Genomic DNA, 20,904 nt, shown 5'->3' on the forward strand with positions numbered 1-20,904 from the left:
GATTAACCGTTGGAGTATCAAACGACCTCCAAATGGCATGAAACTTGACAGGCGGTCTACCGGTGCTATACCAAGGCCGCTTGGCAAATCACGGTCCATTCCGAGAATGTTTAACACCCGCTCACAACAGGAGACAAAAAGGGAATGCCGGAGGACATAGGAATGTTGGATTGCAAAACGGACAACGGGGAAAATGCTCGGATGCATGAAACAAACACGTATGCACAAAGAGATGCACATGATGACATGACAATATGCAACACGCAAGCAAATGACATGGCAACGACGATGAATAACTGGCAGACACGTGGCACATCGAATCCGGGGAGTTACAGGTTTCCCCTCCAACCATTCGTTCGCGGCATCATGTACTATTATGGGATTGATTTTCATGATCTATCTCCCAATTCTTTCCTCAATATCTCGACATTCATCATCGTGTGCGAGGCCTTTCTCCACGTCCCGCCGCACTTTGGCTTATGGTTGAAGGTTTTTAATGTGAAGCCCAAGGTAGTGAGCGGCGAGCATGCCGAATGCGGAGGTGCCATGGTGAGCAAGATGCCCAACGTCACATGGCCAACAGGTGCTTTCAATGATTCCATCAAGGAGTGGCAGCAGTAGTGGTTCTACACCACCGAGCCGCGTGGCAAGGAATAGGCCACCGCCCGAGAGTTCAGATCCGGTGCCCCCCTGCGGCTTACGTCCTGGCCCAAGAAGGGCCTGAACTGGGCTTCGTCTGACGAGCTATCGGAGCTCCAGACGCACGTCCAAGACATGGAAGAAAAGGACATCAAGCTCGTCAATGTAGTCCAGGTGATGTTAGTTCGCCGGATTCTACCTTGTCAACACCGGGCTTGCAATCTATGGGAGTTCGACAGCACCAGACCTTGTCAGAGCTCTTTGGTTCTTCGCATAAGGACATCTAGAAGGTGCTTTTCAAGTCCGGCAAATCATGGCCGGACTCCGCCGAGGACCGCGGGGACCAACTGTCCCGCCCCACAAGTTCGGTAAGTGATCGTTTGTTGACAGTCCGTATGTTTCATTCGCATATTCTTTAAGAAAATGCCTGAAGTGTTTCCCCCAAATTTCCTAGGGCTGGGCGAAGAAGGCGGGGCGGATCTACTGTCCGGCCCCGTTTCCAGAAGAACCGGCCGGCCCACTTCTGACAAAGATGCTGGTCCCGGCGCCTTACAAGGCACAGATGAAGAAGGCCGGAAAGGAGGCCAAGAAGACCAGGGGCAGCCTCCGTCGTCACGGTGCTTCAGACGCAAGATCCGAAGATTCCAATGCCCATCCTCCTCCGAAGAGGATGAGGAGGAGGAAGGAGATGAAACCCCCGCGGGGGGAAGAAAGAAAAGGACGGCCTCCACATCCTTGGAGGCCGAGCCACTTAAGAGGGGGAAAACTTCTCTACAAGAGGAGTCCACCGGCGCCACCGATAGCAGCCCGGAGTGGGATCCCAGGACCGAGCACCTGGTGAACTCGTGAGTATAAAATCTAAACACACTCATGTGTCCAGACTCGTCATGGCATGACATTCTAATCTGAGCCATGCTTTTTTTTCAGTCTGGCGAAGCCCCGCGCCGAACAATCCTCGTCAGAAGATCTGCTGGGTTCGGATGCGATGGAGAGTGGAACACCCCCGAAGGCCTCCTCCTCCAAACATATGAATGAAACCGAGGTTTCGTCCCAGAAGGACCCAGGCCATGGAGGAGGGGAAAAGGTCGCAAAGGCGGTGCCAGGAGGCCATACTTCAGGGACCGGACACACAGAGAAAGCTCTCGTGGGCGTCGAAGGCGGGGATCATCTTGAATCCGGCCCCCAGCCGGACATGATCCTAGAGACCCATAAGGTCCCTGAGTCAGACAGATGGCCTCCGTCAACTAGAGGAGGCATGCCTGCTCCACCGGCCGCCTCTATATAACCAGAGGTGCCAGATACTTTATTGGCGGCGCTGAAAGGTGCCTCCATCGTTGATGAACACCGTGCCCTCATGGGCGCGGTGATTGAGAAGATTCAGTCTGCTGAGAGTGGACTGAATGAATCCTGTATCAACCTCATAAGAGGCTTTGAGGTATGTTTTATGAGTTTTTGGGAGAGTGTCATGGTATAGATAGCAGCCCCTGATACACTGTTCACTGAAAGAAATAACCGAACAGAGGATCACATTCATGCTCGCAGGAGACTCACTTGATGACATCTATCACTCTTTTTAATCATCAGGCATCAGTAGCGACTGCCGCCTCTCATGCTGCGGAAGTATCCGGACTAAGGCATAGTTTGGAGCGGGCCGAAGGAGAACTTGGCCAAGTGAAGAGAAATCTGGAGGATAATCAAGGTATGTAGAAACCTTGTTTATGTAGCACAAATGAAGAAGTGTGCATGATGAAAATATTTTTATAATGTGCTCTAGGAGCGACGGCTGAAATTGAGGCTCTCAGGAAGGCTGTGGCCGAAGCCGAGAAGAAGGCAGCCGCAGAGCAGGCTCTTCATGAGAAACATGAGGCCAGAGTTATTGAGGTTGAGCGAGAGCTTCAAGAGGTCGTGCAGAAATGCGAGACCTTGGAGCAGAGTTTAGCAGGGAAGGAATCCGAACTCTCCCAGGCTCGCCAAGCCGTAAGTGATGCCCGGGTGGGAGGCCCAAGGTGCCCTGAAGGAATCCAGGAGGCGAGGAAGATTGCGGCTGGTAAGGCTTTTTCTGTACAAAGTGAGTATTTGAAAGGAGAAAATCAAGTTGAGAGTTTAAATTCTGATTTCTCCAGGGGTATTTGCGGAGCTGCCACGCAGCATATCTGATGCCGCCCAGTTCTACCGAGCTGAAGAGAGGAATACTACAGATAAACTGATGCGGAGCATCCTATGGACATCACCATGTCTAGAGTTCGTTTGGCAAGTGACACGTGCCACATCTACTTCACATACATAAAGGTGAATCATCTCCTTTACACGTGTTCACTTGACCCCTTTGAGGATGGCATACTACTTGACATTCCTTCCGTGTGCATTCATAGGTATTGTCGGAGCTTCAAACATAGCGAGGACGAGTTCATGCGGAAGAGAACATCTACACCATCCAAGAGGGAAGCCTGGAAGCGGAGAAGGAAGCGCCAAGAAGAAGGCAGCAGCTCCCAGACGACCCCGTGCACACGGGCCTCTCCGACCCCGTGCCCACGGGCCTCCCAGGCTGACGGTCCTGAAGACCCCATGCGCACGTGCGTGTACCGTGCCCACGGGACCCCCGTGTCCACGGGCCTCACGGACCCCGTGCGCACGGGCCCTTGCGTCCGGTCCCTGGATACCCCGTGCGCACGGGCTCCACTTACCCCGTGCATACGGGGCCCCCTGTGTGATGTTACGAGCTTGGCCCTTGTTTTACCATTTTGCCCCCACTTACCCCTCTCTTTGCCTAGGACTATATATACTCCTTCATCTCCTCCATTTAGACTTAGCAAAGTAGTTGATACACATTTGTGAGCTTTGCTCCATGGATCCACTCCACTAGGAGATCAAGACCTCCTCTTGGAGTGACCAAACATCAAGACCTCCTTCTTGGGGAAGGATCCCAATCATAGGATCATCAAGCCCTCATCTCCTCCATAGGATTTGAGATGAACTCTACCATGTATCTTATTTCCCTTTGTTGTTCATGTACCTTGTGGATCTTATGTGTTTGATTGTCTAGTGGATGTGTGATTTGACTTGTTCTTGAGTGTTCCTCTTGTTTTCCCTCCTTTGTTCATCTTGTTCTTGGGGATTCCACCTCCAATTCGTGAAAGATCTTCTCTATAGGGTTCCATCCTACATCATATGGTATCATGAGCCATGGTTTCTCACGAAATTGGAGCCCCACTCTTTGTTTTCTAGCCTAGTTTTGTGTGATTTCGTCCTAAATTAGAAAATTCCCCACAAAAAATACCCCCAAATTTTTTTGTGATTTGTTGGTTTGATGAGATTTTGTTGGATTTGATCCATGGATTTGGTGTTTAGCAAGTAGATCCACCCCTTTACCATCTTCCCCTACCTTCCATCCCTCGAATTTGACCTCACCTTGGTTTTTCCCCACGGATCCGGAGCTGTTCATCCGCTCCTCGAGGACCCCGTGCACACGGGCCATCGGGACCCCGTGTGCACACGGGACCCCCGTGCACACGGGCCAGCCAGATCCCGTGCGCACGGCCCATCCAGTGTGTTCCTTCGACCTCCCTTCGTCCTCCATACCACTCCCTGCCCCCACCTCAACCCCAGCCACGAGATCCATCCATTTGGAGCCCAAATCGCCAAGAAATCCGCCAAACCCGCGAGTCCCAGGTGACCCCGTGCCCTCGGTACGTGTACCGTGCGCACGGGACCCCGTGCCCCCGGCCCCTAAACCCCGTGCGCACGGCCCTCCCAGAAATAGCCGCGTGCAGTCCACTGTTTTGCCCATATCTTCCACATCCGGAGTCCGATTTTCGCATTCTTTAGCTCGTTGAGTAGCTATTGACATCCCCCATTCACCTAGATAGGTTCCATCACCATTTGACCCCATCAAAATTTTGACATTTTGGCATCTTTGCCTAGGCCTTCCACCATATCATCCGCAAAAACCACCATAGCCTTCTGCAACGTAACCCATTTTACTCCATTGAGCATTTGTGGTTGTTTGAGTGGTGACGTGAGTCTCCTAAGGTGTTTCGGCTACTTAGGGACATTTTCTTCTTCACAAACCACCACTACCACATTGCCATTTCCACTTCCACCATTTGACATTTGTCATTTGAGATTTTGAGTTTGCTGTTTTTTACCGTTTCCTAAGGTGTTTCGGCTACTTAGGGACGGTTCTACATCATCTTGGTATCTACATCAAGAACACCGCTACTCATCATCGCAAAGGACGGTAACCTCGACGACACCATTGTATATTCCCTTGCAATTGCATTGTTAACCCCTAGCCCATTTTGCGTCACTTACCTATCGAGACTAGCCATTTGAGTATTGCCGGCAATGTTACTTGTGCACATTAGTGATCCACCAGTCCATTGCATACATACCATATAATATTGGTATCATATCATCCATTGTGTCATAATATCGTTCCCGCATATACACAATAGCTATCTTGGTTTGTGCATTGTGCAAAAGTGGCCATTGAAAAAAAGATTTAGCAAAAGAGAAAGCTCGTGAGCAAGTGCCATAGCATCATACCCCATTGCACATAAGATTGTCATATCCGATCATCTTGGATCATCTTGAGAGAAACACCGGGAACCATACATACATAGCATACTTGGGATAGAAGTTTATCCATTTTGCATCTTATAGGTTGTGCACAAGTGTCGTATCCGCCTATTGAGCAATCGTGCTAGCGTCTCTCTTGAGTTGTGCAACACGAGCGTTTTCCGTGGACTCCACATTTTGTGCTCATTCCTTGGTTGCACGACCCCATTTATCTATCCGTGTGTGTGTTTCCGTGTACCCATTTGCTATTGGTCTACTTGTTTACTTGCGAATTTGTGAATCTTTTCCAACATTATTGACTCTTGCTAAAATTTTGCATCAAATTTTTGTGCCACTATCCTCAGCGAGCTCTACCATAAGCCTTTACTTGTAGGTGTGAGTGAACAAGTCCGGTACCAATTCCACTATTCTTTCATTTCACATTGAGTGATACAAGATACATCCTCAACTTTGGGAAAAGGTAACTCGGTATTGTTTATCTCATTTCCTACTCACCTTTGCTCGAGTCTTGCGATGGATAGGCAAGGCATTTCCTCTCCGGTCTACGACAACAACGACGGCGTGAACAACTACATCACCAAAGCGTCCATCTTCGGACTACAACACGAAATGCAAGGAGCACAATCCACCTTGCAAGAGCGCATCGAGAACCTCTCCATCGACATTCATCTCTCCGAAGCAAGGAAAAGGGACTACATCGACAACAAGCTTGCCGCACAAAAGGAGGACCAAGATGCGAGGATGGAAGAGATTAGAGCCTTGATCAAGTCATCTTCCACTTCGTCATCTTCAAGACGGCGATGTTCAAGCCACAAGTCTTCGGAGCGCAAAAAAGATGTAAGCGCAAGTCGTCCAAGTCCACATCTACATGGAGACCACCATCACGTTCGTGATCAACATCGTCATGAAGGGCAAGTCACATCCAAGCATCATGTGCACGACGACGACGAACGACATCTCCTACGAGCTCAAGCACGACAACGACATCATCATCATGAAGATGCTCCACAAGCGCAAATGCACAAGTCCCAACAAGCCCTACTTCACGCCAAGTCGAAGCTTCATAAGCACACGAGAAGACCGCGAGACGAGCACCACCAAGACGGCGCTACGGCTACACCAACCACTTTGGCATCTTCGCCAAGTGCTATCGAGGCATCTTCGCCTTTGGACGTACGGCATCTTCGCCTACTTCCCACGAGTACGCCTACAACGACTTCCTCAAGTACAAGGCGACGATCTACGAGCGAGGGCGACACTTCCATCTTCGGAAGCCCCTCAAGGATGATGGCCGAGCATGGGAAACTCCCTTAGGTCATGGAGACGAGCTACGAGGTGCCACATCATATGGGCCTCCAACACCAAGACGGCGACAAGAAGGTCGAGCAAGGGCCATCCCCTTCGACCACGGCGATAGGAGTTGAGCATGGAGACATTTGCACCTACATCTCTCCGACACCCACATATGTCGAGATGCCACATTTGCCATGTGAGGAGAGCCACCACCACATGAGTGACATGAGTGACTCCACCATATATGACATTGAGTGCATTTCCTATGAGAGGATGAGTGTGACCACCACTAGCCCCACACATGAGAGCATGCCACACATCCTATGTGAGGTTGAGCGCTATTTGAGTGACTCCACCAACCATACGAGTGAGAGCATCCAAGAGGGAGTGAGTGAGGTAGTTGACACGGCATGTGAGGCCACCATGATTTCTAATGACTTAACCTCTACTCCTAGTGTGTTTTCTTCTTTGGTGCTAGGTCTCCTACATGACGACATGCCTACCATTGATGAGTACATACCTCCTATGGAGACGACGATGGCCATGATGGACGATGATGCACCCCCCACATGGTTCCATCAAGATGAAGATGACAACAAGACGATCTTCAACGCCTCATCTACAACACACGAGCGATGCTCCAAAGGTAACATAGGTGATGGTGCTTCTCTTGTCCCACTAGTGGACTCTCTTGACATCGATTGCTCTCATGATGTTGACCCACCTATTACCATGCTTCATGCTAGTGAAAGTTCTTCATGCCTTGCCTTACCTATTTATGATGAATATGATGATGAGCATGTTGAGTTGCCTAGTTGTGATGCTATGCTTCATAGGATATCATGTGAAAATTCTATTGGTCACATCATGTTTGACAATCCATTGAACTTGTCATATGCTATGAGTGAGATCTCCCATATTGCATCATTTCAATATCAACATAGTAACTATGCATACCCCATTAAAATAAATCCCATTTGCACTTATGGCATAGATGACGAGATGATGGTCATTGGCTTTTGCTTCTCTTGTGATGATATTGCCATGCTCCCTTTACATGATTTTCGCAATTCATCTACTATGCCATGCCATGATCACATTGCTCCAAATATGCATTGTTTTAGATGTTGTCAATATTCTCCATGTGATGTTTCCACTAATGCTCATGAGGAGACCCCCATAGTTTCCTCATACATATTAGGAGATCTTGATACATTTCATACTTTGCATGATTCCCATGATAGTGCACACCATATGCTCCCCATGAATAAACACGCTTTTGATGTGCCATATACTTGTTTGCTCAATTTGTGTCCCCATCGTGTCATACATAACAACTATTCTTTCATAATGGATGACATGTTCATATACCATGCCTCAAATTTCTTTGAGCATTGCTTATCTTGTGCTAACTCACACGTGCACATACACATCATGATGGATGATGTGTACATTTACCACGCGCACACTTTCTTTGGATTGTGTCTCTTTTGTGTAGGTACCCATGAATACTTGTCAACCTCTCAATCCCATGAGTTGACGAAACGAGATCTTGAGAGCAATGACGCTTTGGGACCCAATGGACTATCCTTACCACCGTCCCCTTTGCGCAAGGACTACGCGCAACTCCTCTACTTGGCTCTCATACGGCTATGGGGCATTTACCACTTGTCACATTATGCTCATTTTACCGTGTTCACTTTGCATGCTATGATTGCTTCTATGCCTTTGCCATGCAATTGTGACCCTTGCTTGCATCTACCCATGTTTCATCATTATGCTACTTCTATGTGTATTTGCATGCTTGGTAGAGATCCTTGTTGCTATTGCCATGTTTATCATGTGCCCCATGCTATTGATGCTTGTTGTGTTGGGAGAGTCATGATGCCACATTGCTATTTACATATGGCCTCTCGCCAATACATTCATATCATTCTACTCATATCTTGCTTTCATGCTTGTGCGATGACATGTGAATTATTCATGCCCACTATTTGCACACATGACATGCTTACCATGATTCCTCCTAGTATGTTGCATCTTCGCACTACTAGCTTGCTTGACTTGATTACCTCACATGTTGAACAATTGCTCTTTCTATTGTGTTGAGTGCCACGATATCTTCACTACACCCTATGCACGTTATGCTTGGATTGTCTTGCACTTGCCCCATGTGTTTAGACATTTCACTATACTTGGTGTTGTGAATGATTCCTATGCATACCATAGACCATTTGTTGAGCACTTTGTGCATTCTTGCTATGACCTTGAGGTAGATGCTTGTTCAATTGTCACACATATTTGCATCTCGACCTCCCATTTGCATGCTTGTTTCCATGATATCCTTGATTGTGCTCAATTAATATGCTCAAATGCCATGCCACAATTCTTTGTCAAACCATATGCTATGCTTGATGACAACACTTGTTGGGTGAATCACCTCTTGAATGCTTGGTTTTGTTTTTATGACAACCACATTTGTTTTTCCAAGTGCTTGTTATCTTTGCTACTTTTGAAGGAATTACAAGACGGTGCGACATTGGAGAGTGCCCATTTGGAACTACAAGATGACGAATGCTTGGTGATCGTCCACTTCTACATGACGCCATCATCTCTTTCCCATGGTGATTTGGATTTTGATCCGAGGTCGGATCTTTCCCAAGGTGGAGGGGATGATGCGGAACATCCTATGGACATAACCATGTCAAGAGTTCGTTTGGCAAGTGACACGTGCCACATCTACTTCACATACATAAAGGTGAATCATCTCCTTTACATGTGTTCACTTGACCCCTTTGAGGATTGTAACGCCCCGAGACCGATGCTCCAGATGCCTTCTATTTATTTTTGTTGTTTCCATGATTGTCATAATAAATGGTTGCATCATCATGCATGTGTTATTTGTTTTTCTCACTTTGTGCATTCCATCTTCATGTATGTTGCCATATGCATTTGCATCCATCATGTTCATGATTGCTTGCTTGCTTGTGAGGTTTCTTTTATTATTATTATTTGCATCATGCATTCGTCTCCATATGATTGTTGTGCTTGTTTTCTTTTACTTGTTCATGTGCATTGTGAGATTCATCTTGTTACTTTACTTGCGCTATGTATGTGTTGATATTCCTACCACTTGTTTCCTCTCTCAACCTATCAATGCACCATCTTCTCCTCCTTCCTTCTTCTTTCTTTCATTGTTGCAAGTGACATTTTTCTCCTCCATAAATGTCCAATATTTTCCTATAAATATTAGACCATGTACTAAACCTCTCTGTCCAAATTCATGATATATTAAGTTGATTTGGTTGGGTTAAAAAATGGCTCAAGTCTGAATTTAATTCAAACTTGAATTATTTTTCTGTCCTTAAAAGTGCCCAAAGCAATTTATCAAAATTCTGCACAAATTCTGGACTCCAGATATATTCTCATATCTCTCTCATGCCTTCCCTTTATCCCTGAGCTTTTCTCTCTTATTTTCTGTTTGAGGAAATTGAGAAAAGAAAGAATAAGAGGGAGAGAGAGAGCCCAGCTTCCAGCAGCAGAATGCAGTCCAGCACCAACACAGCAGTGCTGCTCCAGTCGAGCCGCGGCCCATCTAGCCCAGCCCCGCAGCCCACCAATCACCTCCCTGGTAAAATTTTCCCCATGGCCAGCCAATCACCCCGCCGACCCCACCTGCCAGCGACCCGTCTCCCTCCTTTTCTTCTTCCTCCCTCTCTGTCTCTCACGGTGAAAACCAGAGGGAGCACATGGCCACCGTGGCCACGGCACCGCGCCAGCTCCTCCTATAAAACCCCCGCTCCTAGTCCTAGGGTTCCTTCCCTCCCCCTCTTTCCTCCTCTGCCGCCGCCACAGGTAAGGGGGCACCCACGCGCCTGCTTCCCCTCCTTCGTGGCCTCCCCTCCGTCGTCTACTCGCTCGAGAACACTGCCCCGAACCCATTCTGACAACGAGCCGTGCCCAAGGATTGCCAAGTCCGGCTACCTTCCCGTCGCCCTCTTCTTCCCCTGCTTCCTCTGCTTCATGGACACGAGGACGCCGCCCCAATCAGCGCATCTTCTCGCCGTCCCCGTTCACCTCCCACCTCATACAACTTCAGCAGCACCCCCTCGGTGAGCAGCCGTTCCTCCCAACCCCTCTTCGGATCGATTTTGTCGCTGTGGCCGCCGATCCCGTCGCGTCCGAGGCCGTGTCCGCCATGGACGACCATGGCAGCGGCCCTAGCTCATGTTCTAGCCTCTGCTTGCCTCACCTTTGCATGCATCCTCTCAGGCACTCAATCACATAACACACGCGCATCTCGCTCGCGAGCCCCGTTGCCTGCTTCGACCTGTAACCACCATGACCGAGCCAAGCTCCTGCTCGTACTCGGTTTCCAGTACCCGTAGCCTTGTATGCGCATGCCCGCAGCAGCCGCCGCTTGGTTCACCTGCACGCACACCCTTTTTCGCACACCCGCTGATGCCTAGCTGCAGAGATCGGCGTCACGTTCGCTCGCCGTTGCCGTGAGCTTTCTCGGCGTAGCCATGGCTGAAGCTCGCCACTTCTGTTATTTGGATATCAAGGAAGCCACCTCCTTAATAGGCAACCCACGCAGTAGCCAAACTGGATGGCCTTCCCCTTTGTTACCCAGGCGACCAGGGATCAAATCCCCACGGCCGCACCTTTTGTTTTCACCAATTTTTGGCTCACTTAGATCAAGCCCTTGTTCTTCTTCATATCGGGCCTAGCCCCTCTCCTATCACCATAACATTTGTATCGTAGTGGTATTCAGATTGTGCATTGATCCAGCAGGTCTGGGGTTCGAATCCCAGGCAATCCCCTTTTGTTTCATTAGTTTGTTTTGATGTTCTTGTGTTCCCAGCCGCATAAGAGCAATGTTCATTTGCGGCCGATCCCCCTTTGTATCACAAATACTAACCTAGCCCGGTGGTTCCTCCCTCGTGCACACATCCAGGAGGACCTGGGTTCGATACCTAGGCGCCCCAATTTTTGCACTGTTTTTTTTCGTTTACTGTTGCACACACACACCCATAGCCGGTTGGGCCCGATTCCAGTTCTGGGCCCCTGCACTATGTTGCTTCTGGCCCGCGTATGTGTTTTTTTCCTGCTGTGTGGTTTTAGCATTTTCCAGTGCATGCATATTTACAAAAATGCCATCATTTTGAATTGTGCATAGCTAAATATCCATGCATCCAAATAGATCATGTCATATATGTAAAATGCTTAGAATTTCATCTAGTTTCACTTTATGCCACTTTCATCCATGTTTAAAATGCTTAAACTTGTTGTTTGCTTTATTTTTGCATAAGTGCCATGTTAAAATGATTTATTTCATAACTAAATAACCGTAACCCCAATTTTAATAAACTTTATATGTAAATGGGGTGGAAAAATGCATAGATTATCATGGTGAATTTACTTTGCATGTTTAACAACTCTAAACTATGTTTTAGGGCAGAACAGTACCAAATTCATAATTTGCATATGGGGATTTTTCCGGAATTGTTGTTTGTTGTTTCGGCCTCATTTAAACTTGCCTAGATAGTTAGTTTACTTATGCTTCACCTCTTGCCATGTTTAACAACATTTAATATTGTTTGGTAGCTTAAACGAGATTAAACTAAATATGTCAATGTGGTGTTTCGTCAATATGCAACTCATTGCATATTGAGCTCCACTTAACTTGTAGTGTTGTTTGTTGCATTTTGCCATGCCATGCCTCATTAAACCGGACATGCATCATATTTGTTTGTGCATCATGCCATGTTTATGCTTGTGCATTTACCATGTTGTTTGCTTCTTTCCGGGTTGCCTTCGGTTTTGTTCCGGAGTTGTGAGGATTCGTTCGACCATGTCTGCTTGTCTTCTTCACGGACTCGTTCTTCTTCCTAGCGGTATTTCAGGCAAGATGACCGCTACCCTGGATCTCACTACTATCATTGCTATGCTAGTTGCTTCGTTCTACCGCTATGCTGTGCTACCTATCACCTGTTTATCAAGCATCCCAAATTGTCATGAACCTCTAACCTTTGACACCCTTCCTAGCAAACCATTGCTCGGCTATGTTACCGCTTTGCTCAGCCCCTCTTATAGCGTTGTCAGTTGCAGGTACAGGTTACGCGATGATCATGACGCGAGAGCGATGCTTGTTTGCTTGAGTTCTTCTTCTGCTTCTTCTTCGATCAGGGGATAGGTTCCAAGTCGGCAGCCTGGGCTAGCAGGGTGGATGTCGTTTGAGTTTCTGTTTCATCCGTAGTTCGGATGTTGATCTTATGTATGATGTATTGATGTTGTATTCGTGTGGCATTGTATGCCTCTTGTATGTATCCCCATCTATTATGTAATGTTGATGTAATGATATCCACCTTGCAAAAGCGTTTCAATATGCGGTTCTATCCTTGGTGGGACCTTCGAGTCTCTTTAGGATAGTATCGCATATTGGGCGTGACAAGTTGGTATCAGAGCCTCGACCGACCATAGGAGCCCCCTTGATTGTTGGCCGTTGTTGAGTCTAGACAAAAACTATTTTGAGTCTTAGGATTATATATATCGGAGAGTAGGATTCTTTTTACTCCTCAGCCCCTTTGTCACTCTGGTGAGGACTCCTGACGTAGATGTTTTGTCTTTCCTCTCCTCAAATTTCACTATTTTTTTAGGATCACGCGGGTATCTTGGAATCGTTCCAATGGTTTTGTGACGAAAACATTGTTCTTGGTGCCTCCTGTCTATTATGTGGCATTGACCCGGGGAGTTGAGCTCCGAGGTGTTGTCCTCACAATTTTATCGTTGTAGTTCTAGAATACCTGAGTTTTGCCGACATCAAAAATCTCTTTTATGTAGTTGTTGGTGAGATAACCTCGATGCCACCCAATACTGGGGAGTTCGGGAGTATTGCCATAGCTCGTATAACGGATGCTTTTCGAAGGTTGAGGTACACGATTTCCGGAGTTTTCTTGGTTATGTGTTGACGGATGGATACAGCTGGATGTAGGTATTGTTAGTTTGGGTGAGATATATTGCTTCCCCTGTATCCCCAACACCAGATTGCATAACCAGAAAGTTTCGGGAGTTTTATAGGTGGGAATTCCAGTAGCTCCTAGAATATCTTTCCGACAGATGCATGATATGGGATTGGGTAAATCTCTATCATATGTATTTGTTCTGGCTTATTCTGCAAGCCAAATCCTTTGTTTTGTTTTATTTATGGTATTCGAGTTGCTTCGAAGTCAAGTGTTGATCCATACCTTTCCTAAACGGTGTTCTCATATTTCTATGTGAATTCTAATCCTTCTTGATCACTGAGGTTATCATGTCAACTCTTTTCCAACCGGTGTGTTTCTCTTCAAGTGGATCCGATCATTTCAACATTTGCGAGATCAATTCTAAGTTTTCTCAACGGTGTTTGTTTCATCCGTCCCAAGTTGTCCTTGTTTTCCCGCCCTCCCACCCTTTTTCTTCAAGGACCCAGATTTCTTAATCAAGTATCCATTTATTCATGTGAAGTCTCTTCACTCTTTTCAATCAATGTTCTTATTCGGTGATTCTCAGGAAGATACTAACAGAGCTTTGAGTTCATCATTCTTCATTCTCGTATTCTTCTCCGGTGGATTTAATTCAAGTTTTCAGTGTTGATCATATTCCTTTCCTCGTGTCAAATGCTTTCTCATGCCGGTGCACCTCTCAATCACTCACCTCTTGCTATTCATTTGTTCCAGAGTGTTGAAGATATCTCAGAAGATTTGTGTTTCCATTCTTAATCTGTTCAAGCTATTTGGAGGTTGTTATCCCATTCAAGCCATTTAATTCTACTGGTGCAATCTTTATTTCAAGCAATCCTTCAACGATGTTTCTTTCGAGTGAGCCCTAACCCACAGGTCTTTTCCCAGGATCTTACCTGACTCTTCTAATTTTCTCGGAACTATTCTCAAATTCATTTCAAAGTTTGACGTAAGAATGAATTTTCATCAGTCACATGCCTTCTCCAAGATCTTTCAAATTCTTTTCATCGTTGGTTCAACCTTTCTATTTTTCTCCCGAAGTATCTCAACAATTCATGGTGGTGTTTCTCCTCGTCATTCTCAGCATGTGAAAACTGAAGAAGAGTTCCTCTTAAATCATTACCCGTTCTTCCAAAGATGCGTAGTTCAAGTTTGATGCCATCCTCTCATAATTGTTTTCGATTATGAGAATTCTTTTCACCCATCCGGGGCATTTCAGGAGTCTTTTCAGTTTGATTCTCCGGAGCCATCATCTCAGAATTATTCATTCTCAACGTGTAGTTGTCGTTCTCCAAATCTTACTAGTGCATCATTCAAGTTTTCTCTAATCAGTTCACGATCTCTGTGTTCTCATGTATCTATATCCCCTCAAGTATCTTCATTCGTTCCCCAATTCTTCCCGGTGAATTGTGTCTTTGCTACTTTCATTTTCAATTCTTACGGTGGTTCGTTCAAGATTTCACTTCCTTCGTTATCATATCAATTTATTGGTTGTTTCAATTCTTACGGTGGTTCGTTCAAGATTTCACTTCCTTCATTATCATATCAATTTATTGGTTGTTTCAATCCTACCGGTGGTTCGTCGAAGACCTTCCCAAGTTTGCAATATCTCTCTCTTAATCCTTTCTACGAGAATAAGTAGTATGCCAAATCTGTTGCTTGTCATCAATTTAAACTGATGAAGGATAGGCATGACATAATTCTTATTCTTGTTTCATCCAAGCGATTAATTCTTTCTTTCCAAGAGTTGTTCATCATGTCACATTTCCCGGCTCGAGATGTTTCATCTTTTCGTTTCCGGAGTTCCAAGTTTTCCCGGTTATATCGTCGCAAAGCTCCATCTAAATCATCGCAAGGCTTCACCTTGTGTTTTCAACTTCTCTTTCTTTCTATCATCCTTTCATTACCGGAGTTCTTCATGGAGGCTCTACATGGTGGTTCGTCAAGGATTCTTTTCATTCTTCAATTGTTCTTCAAGATTTCTCTTGAAGTTATGATCCGTCAAGCTATACTCTAAAATAAACATGGTGCTCAACACATGTTTTTGTTTTTGAGGTGCTCAAGTATTCTTCATCTTGCATTCCAAAGTGCAATTCTTTCTAACTTATCTTTTGAGGTGGTGTTATATCATTCTTGACAATTTCCATTCATGTTTCGCGATTCACATGTTGTCAAGAATGAGGTATTTTAAATCCATTAATCTCTTCATTGGAGTTATCTTGTGTCATATTACACCTAAAGCCTTCCCTAAGGAATGTTGCTATTGTGGTGCTTATCAATGATCCAAGTTATCTCTCTATCATCTTGGTGAAGAAGTTTTCATCTTCTTGTTGATCTCAATCCAATCAACTGTTTCCGTTAGTGGTGGGTTGTCACCCCATAATTTTGAGATGTGTTCCATAAGCCCACAACAAGCTTGTTCTTTTCATTGTTGGTTTTCCAACAACTCCGTTATAACCTTCTTGGAAGGGTGCTTTCCAAATTCAATTGCGGTAGAAGTTGGCTTTTTCTTCTCCATTCTTTTATTTCAATGATCTATCTTCTATTCTTTCTTCCGGAGGCATGGTGATGTTGCTCTCTTCACTCATCATCTCGAATTGTGAGGACCGTGTTTTTTTTCATGCTTATCAATTTAACCGGAGTGTTGTGTCATCTCTTCAAGTTCTTTTCATCTTATCAAGTTTTCCTTCTCCTTTCAGCCGGAGTGCTGTCCAAATTCTGTCATTCTTGTTCCTTGGCTATCTCATTATACCGAGGTGGTCATATTCTTTTCGTTCGTGAAGCTCTTATTTCCATGTCTTTCAACCTCTTGGTTCTCGTCGTATCCCGTGTTCCTCGTTTCTAACGGAGTGTTTTCAACTTTGTTCATCTTCGTTGTTTTCTTTCTTTCATTTTGCTCAACCTCTCAAGGTTCATGGTTTCACTCGTTTGTCGAAGAAGCAACTTAGTTTACCTCTTATCTTCCTCTTCCTTTTCCCTCCGGTGCCATCCTAGATCTCGGGACGAGATCCTCTCGTAGTGGTGGAGTGTTGTAACGCCCCGAGACCGATGCTCCAGATGCCTTCTATTTATTTTTGTTGCTTCCATGATTGTCATAATAAATGGTTGCATCATCATGCATGTGTTATCTGTTTTTCTCACTTTGTGCATTCCATCTTCATGTATGTTGCCATATGCATTTGCATCCATCATGTTCATGATTGCTTGCTTGCTTGTGAGGTTTGTTTTATTATTATTATTTGCATCATGCATTCGTCTCCATATGATTGTTGTGCTTGTTTTCTTTTACTTGTTCATGTGCATTGTGAGATTCATCTTGTTACTTTACTTGCGCTATGTATGTGTTGATATTCCTACCACTTGTTTCCTCTCTCAACCTATAAATGCACCATATTCTCCTCCTTCCTTCTTCTTTCTTTCATTGTTGCAAGTGACATTTTTCTCCTCCATAAATGTCCAATATTTTCCTATAAATATTAGACCATGTCCTAAACCTCTCTGTCCAAATTCATGATATATTAAGTTGATTTGGTTGGGTTAAAAAATGGCTCAAGTCTGAATTTAATTCAAACTTGAATTATTTTTCTATCCTTAAAAGTGCCCAAAGCAATTTATCAAAATTCTGCACAAATTCTGGACTCCAGATATATTCTCATATCTCTCTCATGCCTTCCCTTTATCCCTGAGCTTTTCTCTCTTATTTTCTGTTTGAGGAAATTGAGAAAAGAAAGAATAAGAGGGAGAGAGAGAGCCCAGCTTCCAGCAGCAGCAATGCAGTCCAGCACCAACGCAGCAGTGCTGCTCCAGCCGAGCCGCGGCCCATCTAGCCCAGCCCCGCAGCCCACCGATCACCTCCCTGGTAAAATTTTCCCCATGGCCAGCCAATCACCCCGCCGACCCCACCTGCCAGTGACCCGTCTCCCTCCTTTTCTTCTTCCTCCCTCTCTGTCTCTCACGGTGAAAACCAGAGGGAGCACATGGCCACCGTGGCCACGGCACCGCACCAGCTCCTCCTATAAAACCCCCGCTCCTAGTCCTAGGGTTCCTTCCCTCCCACTCTTTCCTCCTCTGCCGCCGCCACAGGTAAGGGGGCACCCACGCGCCTGCTTCCCCTCCTCCGTGGCCTCCCCTCCGTCGTCTACTCGCTCGAGAACACTGCCCCGGACCCATTCTGACGACGAGCCGTGCCCAAGGATCGCCAAGTCCGGCTACCTCCCCATCGCCCTCTTCTTCCCCTGCTTCCTCTGCTTCGTGGACACGAGGACGCCACCCTGATCAGCGCGTCTTCTCGCCGTCCCCGTTCACCTCCAACCTCGTACAACTTCAGCAGCACCCCCTCGGTGAGCAGTTGTTCCTCCCAACCCCTCTCCCGTTCGATTTTGTCGCTGTGGCCACCGATCCCGTCGCGTCCGAGGCCATGTCCGCCATGGATGACCATGGCAGCGGCCCTAGCTCATGTTCTAGCCTCTGCTCGCCTCACCTTTGCATGCATCCTCTCAGGCACTCAATCACACAACACACGCGCATCTCGCTCCCGAGCCCCGTTGCCTGCTTCGACCTGTAACCACCATGACCGAGCCAAGCTCCTGCTCGTCCTCGGTTTCCAGTACCCGTAGCCTTGTATGCGCATGCTCGCAGGAGCCGCCGCTTGGTTCACCTGCACGCACACCCTTTTTCGCACACCCGCCGATGCCTAGCTGCAGAGATCGGCACCACGTTCGCTCGCCGTTGCCGTGAGCTTTCTCGGCGTAGCCATGGCTGAAGCTCGCCACTTCTGTTATTTGGCTATCAAGGAAGCCACCTCCTTGTTAGGCAACCCACGCAGTAGCCAAACTGGATGGCCTTCCCCTTTGCAACCCTTCTTTTTCATGTCGGGCCTAGCCCCTCTCCTATCACCATAACATTTGTATCGTAGTGGTATTCAGATTGTGCATTGATCCAGCAGGTTTGGGGTTCGAATCCCAGGCAATCCCCTTTTGTTTCATTAGTTTGTTTTGATGTTCTTCTGTTCCCAGCCGCATAAGAGCAATGTTCATTTGCGGCCGATCCCCCTTTGTATCACAAAGACTCACTTAGCCCAGTGGTTCCTCCCTCGTGCACACATCCAGGAGGACCTGGGTTCGACACCCAGGCGCCCCAATTTTTGCACTGTTTTTTTTCGTTTACTGTTGCACGCACACACCCATAGCCGGTTGGGCCGATTCCAGTTCTGGGCCCCTGCACTATGTTGCTTCTGGCCCGCGTATGTGTTTTTTTCCTGCTGTGTGGTTTTAGCATTTTCGAGTGCATGCATATTTACAGAAATGCCATCATTTTGAATTGTGCATAGCTAAATATCCATGCATCCAAATAGATCATGTCATATATGTAAAATGCTTAGAATTTCATCTAGTTTCACTTTATGCCACTTTCATCCATGTTTAAAATGCTTAAACTTGTTGTTTGCTTTATTTTTGCATAAGTGCCACGTTAAAATGATTTATTTCATAACTAAATAACCGTAACCCCAATTTTAATAAACTTTATATGTAAATGGGGTGGGAAATGCATAGATTATCATGGTGATTTTACTTTGCATGTTTAACAACTCTAAACTATGTTTTAGGGCAGAACAGTACCAAATTCATAATTTGCATATGGGGATTTTTCCAGAATTGTTGTTTGTTGTTTCGGCCTCATTTACTGTTGCACGCACACACCCATAGCCGGTTGGGCCGATTCCAGTTCTGGGCCCCTGCACTATGTTGCTTCTGGCCCGCGTATGTGTTTTTTTTCCTGCTGTGTGGTTTTAGCATTTTCAAGTGCATGCATATTTACAGAAATGCCATCATTTTGAATTGTGCATAGCTAAATATCCATGCATCCAAATAGATCATGTCATATATGTAAAATGCTTAGAATTTCATCTAGTTTCACTTTATGCCACTTTCATCCATGTTTAAAATGCTTAAACTTGCTGTTTGCTTTATTTTTGCATAAGTGCCACGTTAAAATGATTTATTTCATAACTAAATAACCGTAACCCCAATTTTAATAAACTTTATATGTAAATGGGGTGGGAAAATGCATAGATTATCATGGTGATTTTACTTTGCATGTTTAACAACTCTAAACTATGTTTTAGGGCAGAACAGTACCAAATTCATAATTTGCATATGGGGATTTTTCCAGAATTGTTGTTTGTTGTTTCGGCCTCATTTAAACTTGCCTAGATAGTTAGTTTACTTATGCTTCACCTCTTGCCATGTTTAACAACATTTAATATTGTTTGGTAGCTTAAACAAGATTAAACTAAATATGTCAATGTGGTGTTTCGTCAATATGCAACTCATTGCATATTGAGCTCCACTTAACTTGTAGTGTTGTTTGTTGCATTTTGCCATGCCATGCCTCATTAAACCGGACATGCATCATATTTGTTTGTGCATCATGCCATGTTTATGCTTGTGCATTTACCATGTTGTTTGCTTCTTTCCGGGTTGCCTTCGGATTTGTTCCGGAGTTGTGAGGATTCGTTCGACCACGTCTGCTTGTCTTCTTCACAGACTCGTTCTTCTTCCTAGCGGTATTTCAGGCAAGATGACCGCTACCCTGGATCTCACTACTATCATTGCTATGCTAGTTGCTTCGTTCTACCGCTATGCTGCGCTACCTATCACCTGTTTATCAAGCATCCCAAATTGCCATGAACCTCTAACCTTTGACACCCTTCCTAGCAAACCATTGCTCGGGTATGTTACCGCTTTGCTCAGCCCCTCTTATAGCATTGTTAGTTGCAGGTACAGGTTACGCGATGATCATGACGCGAGAGCGATGCTTGTTTGCTTGAGTTCTTCTTCTGCTTCTTCTTCGATCAGGGGATAGGTTCCAAGTCGGCAGCCTGGGCTAGCAGGGTGGATGTCGTTTGAGTTTCTGTTTCATCCGTAGTTCGGATGTTGATCTTATGTATGATGTATTGATGTTGTATTCGTGTGGCATTGTATGCCTCTTGTATGTATCCCCATCTATTATGTAATGTTGATGTAATGATATCCACCTTGCAAAAGTGTTTCAATATGCGGTTCTATCCTTGGTGGGACCTTCGAGTCTCTTTAGGATAGTATCGCATATTGGGGGTGACAAGGATGGTATACTACTTGACATTCCTTCCGTGTGCATTCATAGGTATTGTCGGAGCTTCAAACATAGCGAGGACGAGTTCATGCGGAAGAGAACATCTACACCATCCAAGAGGGAAGCCTGGAAGCGGAGAAGGAAGCACCAAGAAGAAGGCAGCAGCTCCCAGGCGACCCCATGCACACGGGCCCCTCCGACCCCGTGCCCACGGGCCTCCCAGGCTGACGGTCCTGAAGACCCCGTGCGCACGGGCGTGTACCGTTCCCACGGGACCCCC

Source organism: Triticum aestivum, chromosome 3B (assembly GCF_018294505.1).
Source record: "Triticum aestivum cultivar Chinese Spring chromosome 3B, IWGSC CS RefSeq v2.1, whole genome shotgun sequence".
Classification (NCBI taxonomy): Eukaryota; Viridiplantae; Streptophyta; class Magnoliopsida; order Poales; family Poaceae; genus Triticum; species Triticum aestivum.